At 50.5% G+C, this 10,100-nt stretch overlaps 1 long non-coding RNA gene across 1 annotated transcript in view; it reads left to right on the top strand.

The window, feature by feature from the left end:
* The first annotated feature begins 5,561 nt into the window (after positions 1–5,561).
* Positions 5,562–10,100, top strand: part of LOC120616215 (uncharacterized) — a 9,465-nt gene continuing 4,926 nt past the window's right edge. Inside the window, exon 1 of the long non-coding RNA XR_005656528.1 lies at positions 5,562–6,317. This is a non-coding gene — a long non-coding RNA (uncharacterized LOC120616215). The remainder of the gene's footprint in view (positions 6,318–10,100) is intronic.

The raw sequence follows: 10,100 nt of genomic DNA, 5'->3' as shown, positions 1-10,100 counted from the left end.
ACTCCTCAGGGAGGAGCTCGGGGTTCCGAGTCCCCCCGACTGTGGGTTCCCTGCGGGGTGTGGGACTGACGGGATTGGTCTCAGCCTCCCCCACCCGCTTCAGTGGGCTTGTTCCTCGCTTGCCCCGTGTGTAGGAGGCGCTCAGCTCATTTCTGGTTTTATTTCAGAGGACACTGAATGTCACCGGAGTCAGTGTGTCCGAGGCGGCATCAGTTTTCAGATGTCGGCCAGTCTTGCATTCCCAGGACAATGTGCACTTTGTCATGATGTATTACGATTTTTATACATTTCTGGATTTGTTTCCTAATATATTTTTGAGGATTTTTGTTTTTTATGTTCAGGAGGCATGTTGGCCTGTAGATTTTTTTCCCCTTTAAATATTTTTGTCCAGTTTCAGTATCAGAGTAATGCTGGCCTCATAAAATGAATTGGAAATTATTTCTTCTTATTCTATCTTGTACAGAAGTTTGTGGACTTGGCATGAAAAATTTCCTTGTGGGTTTGGTACATTGGCCAGTGAAGTCAGTCATGAGCTTTTTTTTGGACGAGGGGGTTTAAAGTACAAATTCAAATAGATATGTGTATATATTTATATACCTTTTAATATAGAGACATCAAATACATATTTATGCCTCACAAACTCAGTGGCTTGAAATACCACGTTATTGTTTTTGAGTTCTAGAGTTCAGTCCAAAAGCAGCCTCGCCGCCTGAAGTCGAGGTGTGGGCGGGGCCGTGTTCCTCCTGGAGGCTCCAGGGGAGAAGTCAGTTCCTTGTCTGTTCCAGCTCCTAGAGGTCACCTGCATTCCACACCTCTCCAGCCCTTCCTCCATCTTCAAAGCCAGCGACCAGGTCACCGATTTCTGCTTCCTGAGCTCACATCTCCTCCGACTCTGCCTCTTCCCCTTTCAAGGACTCTGCGGTCCACTTTGGGTCCGCTTGGATAATGCAGGTATTCCCCCCACCTGAGATCACCTCTGGACGTCCTCTCTTGCTGTGTGAGGTCACATATGCACCGATTCCGGAGATTAAGACATGGATGAGGGGCTTTTTTTCTGCCTACCCCGGATGGTTTCAAGAAAATGCCGCTGTAGTGTGCACAGCATTTTCTCTTAGGGTGGGGGTGATGCCCCACGTCCTAGCTGTCAGCGGAGCTTCCAGATAACATGCCCTCGCTCCTCAATGTAGCAGACGTCAGTGCGGAAAGACGTTTCATTTTGTACTTGTACCTAATTTTAATGAGTAAACCCCTCTGGCGCTGTTCGTCAGTCATGCACCACGTCTGCGGCAGTCTCTCCTGCGCCCAGCAGGGGGTGCTCTGGGCGTAAGTTTGAGTCACGTTCCTACCGCACTCTGTTTGCCTTGAACTTTCAAATGTTTCAGCATGGGGGGGCGTTCCCACACAGTCTTCCCAGCGCCAGCGCTGGGAGAAACGCAGATCTAGATTTGAATCCCCTTCTTGGTTACTCATCTGTCACTGGGTGGTTTGGAATCATCTTGTTTTCCCTGGTTTAGGAGGTTCAGTTTTGTTTTAGAAACGGGTTCGTTTTCCCCCGCGTGATTTTTAGTCGTCTGATGAGTTCCCACCTTCTCTCCTGCTTCCAGCCCTTCAGGGGAGCATGGAGCACAGAGCAGGTGTCCTTCCTCCTAAAGCCTTTGGATGTTTTCTACAGATGACGCACGGTTCTCTCCTTTTATTTTTTTATTTTATTTTTTTTTACTTGACTACAATTAGATACACAGCCAGAGGTACCCATAGGGGGAAAAAAATCCCCTTATGCAGAGTGAATTTGCCTTCTGGGTTTTGATATTTGAAATGAAGGAATGCTTTAAAATTTTAAATTCACTTTTTTTTTTTTAACTGTCATCTTGTCACACACAAATGGCTAAAACTGCTCCTGCCATGGCTCTTGCAGATGAGCTTGCCCTCCTGCTGGGGATGGTGGCTCCGAAACCTTCTGCTCGTCATTTTTTACATCGTCCCGTACTTGGACTTCACGTTACATTAATGATCCAGGCTGGACGAGTCCCCTTTGATTCTGTCCGTCACCCCTGCCGCCTCCTTTCCGTGCCTCCTACCACGCCGCGTCTGGAACCAGTGACGTGACTTGGACCACACAAAGAACTAATTTTTATTAAAGAAAACATTTCATTATTTTTATCGAAGCCATACATACACCAGTTTAAAAAGTCAAATAGGACGTATAAAGGAGAAGGTCTTATTCCGTCTCTTACCCACTCCCCTGGGGTGGGTGTCAAAAGCTTTCAATGTTTTTTATCGTTTTTCCATTTAGATTTTTCTCCAGGCGGTTCCATCTGTATTTCTGAGTGTGTGTGCGTGTGTGTGTGTGTGAGTGTGAACACACACCGACGCCACCGTTCGCTCGTTCACTCCACTTTCCCTGTCGGTTCCTTGCTGCAGTTGATGGCGATCGGGGTGCTTCCCATGGGCCTTTGTCTCCCGCCCCCTCTGGGCACTTACGCCCCGTCCTGGTTCGTCTCATGGTTACCTAGCAACCTTCCACCACGTGCGCACGCATTCTTTCTCGTCTCAACAACTGTAGGAAGAGTCTCCAGACGCCCCGCGCCGAAAGCCCAGGACACGGGGCCTCTGTCCTTCACTTCTCACCCCTCTGCCGGCTCCTGTCAGCTGTGGTTTTGCTTTTCAAACGGGCAGGGCCGACCGAGTCTACTTGCTCCACGCTTCATTGTGTTCCATGATCCCGAATAGGTCGTCTGTCAGCACATTGATTCTAGGATTCGGGAGGAGAAGCGCTTAGATTATTGACTAACGTCTAACCTGGCTGTGTTTCCGTGATTTCATTTCCCTTCACGGGTCCCCGGATCTCCCATCTGCCTTTAGTCTTTCTTAGGTGCCTGCAGTGTCCGAGCATGCGCGACGTCTGTGGCACCTTCTGCACATTTTCCCTCCTGGCATTTCTTTGCCGGAGCACGCCCCCTCCATCCTCTACCGAACTGGACCGATTCTTCCTGTGCCGCAGCGCTGGGGGCTTCTACACACCGGCATGGGGGTGGCTTAGCTCTGCTCATACTCGCAGTGACTTGGTTCTCCTAGGGGAGGAGGGACTCTCCCTCCCTCCCCTCCCTCCCTCTTTCTGTGGCTGGGGTGGGGCTGGGAGCTGGGCGTGTTCTGTCTAGAGGTTGTGCTGCCACGTGTCTACAGACCCCTCGGGGACTCTTCTGCTTCAGGCCCTGCAGGGAAGGGGGTCCCCAGGGGCAGCAGCGGAGATGGGCTGAGGGGTTCCGCACGCCGGCTGACATGCTGCCTGTGAGGAGATGGGGGACACATCCCCTCAGGGCCCTGATTCAAAGCACCCTTGAGCCATGAGCCAGACTGCCTGAGCGAGACCCCCTCCCCCAACCTCCAGCAGCGAGACCCTGGGCAGGCCACCTGCTCTCCCTGCTGGCATCTCTCGTGTAGAAGGAGAATGATACCTGTAATTCACTGAGATGATGTGCACAAGGGTCCACCCGGACGGGGTCCGCGGACCAGCACGAGGTGGGTTGGCGTGAACGTTCGCTGAACAAGAATCATGCACTTCCTGGGAGGGGAGCGACGGGGCCTTTCTCGAGGGGTTGCAGGAGGGTGATGGGGACGCCAAGCCCGGCAGCTGTCAATTGACTCTTAAGTGAAGTGACTAGTGCTAGGTTGTCGGGGTCTGTTGTGAGGTTCCGCTGTCACATGCCTGTGACCAGGGGAGTGGCTGCCTGTTCCTTGCTTGTCCTTGTTATTGGCAAAAGGTTTCGAAATCTGCTTCAACCTCACTGTCCAGAGCACTTTAAAATTGCATCTAGAGCACATGGGTCTTTATCTTGTGGGATGATGATTTAGGGAGTTTTCTGTGTTATTCTTGTGGCTTTGGCCCTGTTTTGAGACTAGGTAAAGCTCCTCTCTAACTTGAAAGGCATCAGGGACCTCTGAGCCTAAACGTTTTCACTCAGTTATTATGAAAGTAATATTTTATAATTGTAAAATGAGTTTAGAAGATTGAGGGTATAAAGGGAAAAAATACCAGCCCAGCAACTGATGTGTACCGTTTTCGAAGTAATCCTTCCTTCTCCTTGGGGCCTCTGAGGGCCCCCGAGGTACAGGGACACTGTTCCCGGCCCGGTTCTGATCTGGTTAATAATTACAGCAAACACTAAGGCAGAAGAGGCCAGAACGTGACCCGTATTGCTGGATGTGGCTCTCAGACTGCCACGTGGCTGGATGCTGCACCCCAGAATCAGGCAGATGAACCAGCCGTGCTGGATGGACCCCTGCCCCGCCTCCCCGCTACCACGCGCTCCCCACCCCCCCAACTCTCAAAGGGAGCCTTAGGCCCCAGCCAGGACAGTCCTGAAGGGAGTGGCTGAGCCTCATGGACAGCCTTCTGCCCAAGTTCAGCCGTCAGTCACCTGGCCCTTCCTCTCCAGGGACCGTGTGGATGGAAGGACAAGGGGGTGTTGGGGGGCGGGGGGGCTCAGAGAAAGACCCTGCTTGCAGAAGACGGGCATGGGCAAGGGGTTTCACACGTTCTTTAGGAAAAATAAACGGGAATGTCGTGTTTCAAACCTCAAGCAGGGGACGGTGTGGGAGTTGTGACCGGCCGCACGCCGAGGAGCCTGGGGCGCGCTGTCCTGGGAGAGGCCCGCGGGCGGGGTGGGCCTTCGACTGCACCCCGCAAGGGCTTTGAGGGGTCCCCGTCACAGCTGCGCAGAGTGTGCAAGCCTCACAGCCCCCTAGACTGTAGAACAGAGCGGTTTGCGCCGCCCCCGCCCCCCAGAGGCTGGCGTGGGGTCCCTGGGGGACAGAGGGGACAGGGACACCTGCACGCCTGAGGCCCCCCCACTCCAGGAGGCCGGTGTGGGGCCCCTGGGGGACAGAGGGGACAGGGACACCTGCACGCCTGAGGCGCGGCGAGGGAGGCCCCGCGTGGGGCAGGGCGCCTCATGGAAGGTCACAGTCTGTCACACCGTAAAAAAAAAAAAAAAAAAAAAAAAAAAAAAAAAAAAAAAAAAAAAAGGGGGAAGTTGGGGGTCGGGGAGGGGGGATCCTCTGGGGGTGCACTCCCGGGAGCACGGCCCACTTGCTCGCGCACTCCACCATGGGGCTGTGCGCGAGCTGCTTTGTCCTTCCCCAGCACTCGGGAGGGAGGGACGCTTCTCGCAGCAGCGTCCTCCTGTGGGACGGCCCAGCGCCCCCACACGGTCCCCGCTCTCCGCGGCCTGAGGACGACGCTGTCACGCGTTCCCCGGGGAGGACGCACAGGAACCGTGGAGAGAGAGGGCACGTCCCCGATCACCCCGCTCCCGGTCTGTGCCAGGGGCAGAGTGGGCCGTGTTCGCCTAATTTCCATGGAAACTGTTTCTGGGGAGTACCGTATGCGTGTTTCCCACTGATGCTCTGACAGCTCACCAGACTCAGCGACCTAAACCTACACAGATTGATTAACTGGCCGTTCTGGAGGTTGGGAGACCACCTCCTGGCTTCCCCGCCGTCAGTCAGGTGGTGCCTTTGTGCCCCGCCTCCATTGAGGGCCAGCGCGCAGCACTGGTCTGTGACGTCTGCTTTCTGCCACCGCCGCTCCCTTCCCGTAAGGTCCCTCGCGACTGCACTGGGCACACAACCCAGGGGCACCTCCCCCCTCGAAGTCCTCTTCATGTCACCGCTGGAGACCCTCCTGCCACGTGTGGCCACATTCGCAGGCTTCAGGGCTTGCGTGTCCTTGCGGGGGCCCTTGCTCTGCCTCCCGCAGGGACCGCGGACTAAATGTCTGCGTCATTAACTTTTACTGACACAACACACGTGTTCGCCCGGATTCGCACGTGATCGGCTTGGTGTGTGTGTGGGATGCTCACGCACGGTCTTCCTGGAGGCTCCACGTTTTCAGTCAGAGACACCAGCGGTCCCCAACCCTGGCCCCAGAGACTGGCGCTCCTGTGAGACTCTGAGGCCCAATGGTCTAGGTGGAGCTGAGGCGGTGATGCTGGTGCTGGGGGCGGCCGCAGACACAGATGGCGTTTCACTCGCTCACCTGCTGCTCCCAACAGGCCCGGACCAGTAACTGTCTGCAGCCCAGGGGCTGGGGACTCTTGAGATAAGAGGACAGACTCTAAACAGAGCAGTCTGTGGAAGGGGTTTTCTTGATGGGTCAGCAAAGGTGGCACATGAGTGGTTCCCTTCCCAGGGCTGAGTGTCACCAGGGATCTGCCGAACCATCAAGTGTGTCCAAGAAGCAGGGACACTGACTTGCCGGGGGCAGGGGACGTGAGACTGTGTCTTGTTTCGGTTCAGAAGTTCCCTGACATTGGAAGGTTGGTCCTGCACGCCAGCAAAGTTGACCAATAGGTCCCCACAACACGTCAACTCCCTGAATGTTTTCTGCTCACTGTGGAGTCTGCGCCCTTCGACTGAGACAAAGCAATTTTAGACATCTTCTAATCCAACCGTGATACTTTACAGATAAATAACAAATGTTAATTCACCTGCCCAAAGTCACACAGGTGGCATCTGAGTTAGAGCCAGCACCTAGCTCTAACTGCTATGCCACGGCACCTCTGGGCTGGTAGGCAGATCGTGTTTGCAAATGAAATGGCAGGTGGCTGGTTAAACTTGAATATTACAGCTTTGCTTTCCTACTAAATAAATGGGAATTAGGGCCTGCTTCTGAAATGCAAAGAATTTCTTATTTAGGACCAATGATTTGTTTAAAAGAAACATTTTCACACTTAAATTTGTATTTTATATCAGAATCAATTATTCTTGCAATTATTATTACATCTACCATTGTTCAGTTAACTTATAATTGTTCTCTGCAATGCTCCTTTCACCCGATTTTTTATTCTTTTTCCTTTTGGTAAAGTTCCACTACTTTTCAGTTAAAATAAAATCCAAACTTCCCTTAACTCTTAGGGAAAACTGTCAGTATTCTATTGTTTACTGAGGGAAATCAGAAATTCCTTAACGTTCTTCTGAGAAAGACGTCGTCGCCTTCCTGGGATTTGAGTACTTCACGTCACAGAATGTTCTCGGCCGCTGGACGCCTCCTCTGAGCTCTGGCTCTGCTTGGTTGTGCAAAGGTGGTTTTGGCGTCATAAGTGATATTTAAACAGTGGTGTTTCCCTCAGCAGTTCCCTGCTCTGTCTTCCCGTGTGATCGGCTTCTCGAGACGCAGGAGACATTTCTGGCCCGTGCTTCTCTGATGCTCCCGTGTCCCTCCTGGGCGCTGTGTGCTGGCCTCGGCCTCGTGCTCACCCGTCTGGGAGGGAAGAGGAACCCCTTCGGTAACGGACTGGTCTCTCATTGTGCGGTGATGTGCTACTTCTGCTTTTCTGCGATCAGATTCAAGTCTCCCAGATAGTTCCTTAAGGACGGAGTTTTGAGTCGAAAAAGAATGAGAAGGGAGAGAGGTCTGTCTGTATCAGCGCACGCGAGTATCGACTAGCGCTGCACGCACCGGCCACACGCACCGGCCACACGCACCGGCCGCACAGATGCGTCAGAGAGACTCTCAGCGCCACCTGGTACCTGGGACGTGGAAGCTGCCTTAGATGAGGATGAAAAAGCGATTCTACAGAAAGAAGCCGATCTGCTCCTAAGTTCCTAACTGGGCGGGTCCAGGTGTCCTCCTCACAGCCCGGCAGGTAACTGAGTAAGGGGCGTGTCTTTGCAGTAAGCCGCTCTGTCCATCTAGGTTAAGGCACCTGTGAACCGAGCTGTAACCGCAGGGAGCCAGCGAGGAGCCAGCACGCGATCCCGGTAGCCGTCCTGCAAGCCCGCGCCTGCCTCCCTTCCTCCCGCCTCCGTGCTGTCCCCTTAGATGCCTCCTTAATGTGAAAGGCACAAAAGACACTGCGAAACCGTTGTTCCGGGGAGCATTTGCTTCCCGCCACGTGTCGCCACCTTGGCTCAAACTCATAAAACAGCCTCGCAGAGGGGTGCTCGCAGAGGGGTGCTCGAGAGGGGTGCTCGCAGAGGGGTGCTCGCAGAGGGATGCAGGTAATCTGATTCCGTAAGGGGCTCTGGACCCTTCCTTGCTATTCCACAACCCTCTAAGCTGCAGACAGCTGGCAGCGGGGCGGTAATTCTGTAATTCTATTTGACGGGGAGGGCTGCCTTTGAGTGTGTTTGTAAGTTCCTTCCAACAGCCCTTACTCCATATAAATTAATGGTTTTCTTGAACAAGCTACAACATTGGTCTGGTTCCCTCTTTATTTAATGAGTTAAATAAAATCTTTGCTATGTTCACGTGATCTCTCTCTCAACTCTATAGTGTGGAAATTTGAAATCGAAGTTTAATGTTCAATTTCTTCGTACTGGCGTGGGATTTTTTCCATCTTAAACCGCAACAATATGAAAACACAGCTGGTAATATCTACTTAATACCACTAATTATCACTGCGATGAAACCCACACACATGCCAACAACAAACTTCTGATTTGATCTGCTCAGGAACAAACAAAAACCTCCTGATTATAAGAGCTGATTGCGTTTTTCGGAGACTGTAGCGGGTGAGGTGATTCTACCCGTCCGCCTTCATTTGAAAACCCACTCAGAGCAGTGTCCCAAAGGCCTCACGTGGGATGACCTAACGGCGAGGACCCCAGAACGCGGGAGGTGGTATTTAACCTCACGCGGCACCTTCTCATTAGCTCCTGTCCCCAAGCAGATGCTTTTCTCTCCTTTACCGAAGCTCCTCCCTCAGCTGCCACCTGCCTGCCTAGGAAATGGAAAAACAAGAGGAAGACGTAGACAGACGGTTTTCCAACGAAAAGACAAAACACTTCTCAGGAACGAACGGTAAATCATAGGACGCTCCACAGAGACTATGCCAGGAGAACATCAGGAATAGAGGATGAGAAGGACAAGATTTAAAGACTTAAATTGTCATAAAGGTAACGTATAATATACTCAAAATATTAGAAGAAAAAACATGTCAAACAAAAATGCTATGCCTGGCAAAGGCGTCCTTCAGAAATGAGGGGGAGGGAGACTTTCCAGAGTAAACACTGGCCGAGAGAGTTTCTCACCGTTAGGCCTGCCTGAAAAGAAAGGCTAAAGAAAGTTCTTTGAATGGAATAAAAGGATGCTAATAAACACTCTAAAAACACGTGAAGGTAGGGGCCACACTGCCTGGTAATGGTGGAGCATAATCACCACTCTAATATAAAAGTTAACATATTAAAAATAACTGTAACTACAATATTATGTTGTCAGATATACGATATAAGACCATAGAAAATGTTACTTCGATAACCTAAATTATGAGGGAGAAGTAAAAGTTTAGGAATTCCATCAAAGTAAAGTTATTACGAGTTTAAAATAATTAAATTACACAACAATTTTGTGTAAGCTTTATGGTAACCACAAGAAAAAAACATAGCAGTTACACAAAATAACATGAAAAAGAAGTGAGATTTATCTCTGGGCTACAAGGATAGTTCAACATACATCGAAATCAAATAATGTGATAGATTACATGAACAGAAGAAAAGAAAAAAAATCATATGATCATCGATAGATGCAGAAAAAACGTGACAAAATTCAACATCTGTTCATGATAAAGACTGCTAATCAGGTAGAGAGGAAACATAGCTCAACATAATAAAGGCCATGTATACCAGTCCCACAGCTGACATCCTACTCAGTGGTGAAAGGTGGAAAGCTTTTCCTCCGACGTGAGGAACGAGACCCACCCTCACCACTCCATTTCAACACGGTACTGGAATTCCTTGCCGGAGCAATCAAACAAGAAAAAGAAACAAAAGGCATCGGAATGGGAAAGGAAGAAATTAAATGATCTCTATGTGCAGGTGTTTGGGTCAAAAGGCAAAACACAACCCAAACTGCAAAATTTCTAAAACAAAATGAAAATGAAAAGTCTACATATCTGAATCTTTGAAGCACTGATATTTGTAGCCTTAAATATTTACGTCAATAAAACTGAGTTAAACATCTAACTCAGACATATAAACAAAACAAAACCAATAAGTCAAATGGATAAAATACAATAAATCTGATTCTTTAAAAAAATTATGATAAAAATTAACCATAAGTTTTCTTAGTCAAGTAAGAATGGGGAAAGTATAAATATGCA

This window comes from Pteropus medius, unplaced genomic scaffold (genome assembly GCF_902729225.1).
Source record: "Pteropus medius unplaced genomic scaffold, Ma_sr-lr_union100, whole genome shotgun sequence".
Taxonomy (NCBI): Eukaryota; Metazoa; Chordata; class Mammalia; order Chiroptera; family Pteropodidae; genus Pteropus; species Pteropus medius.
This window is presented reverse-complemented; position numbering and strand designations above follow the sequence as displayed.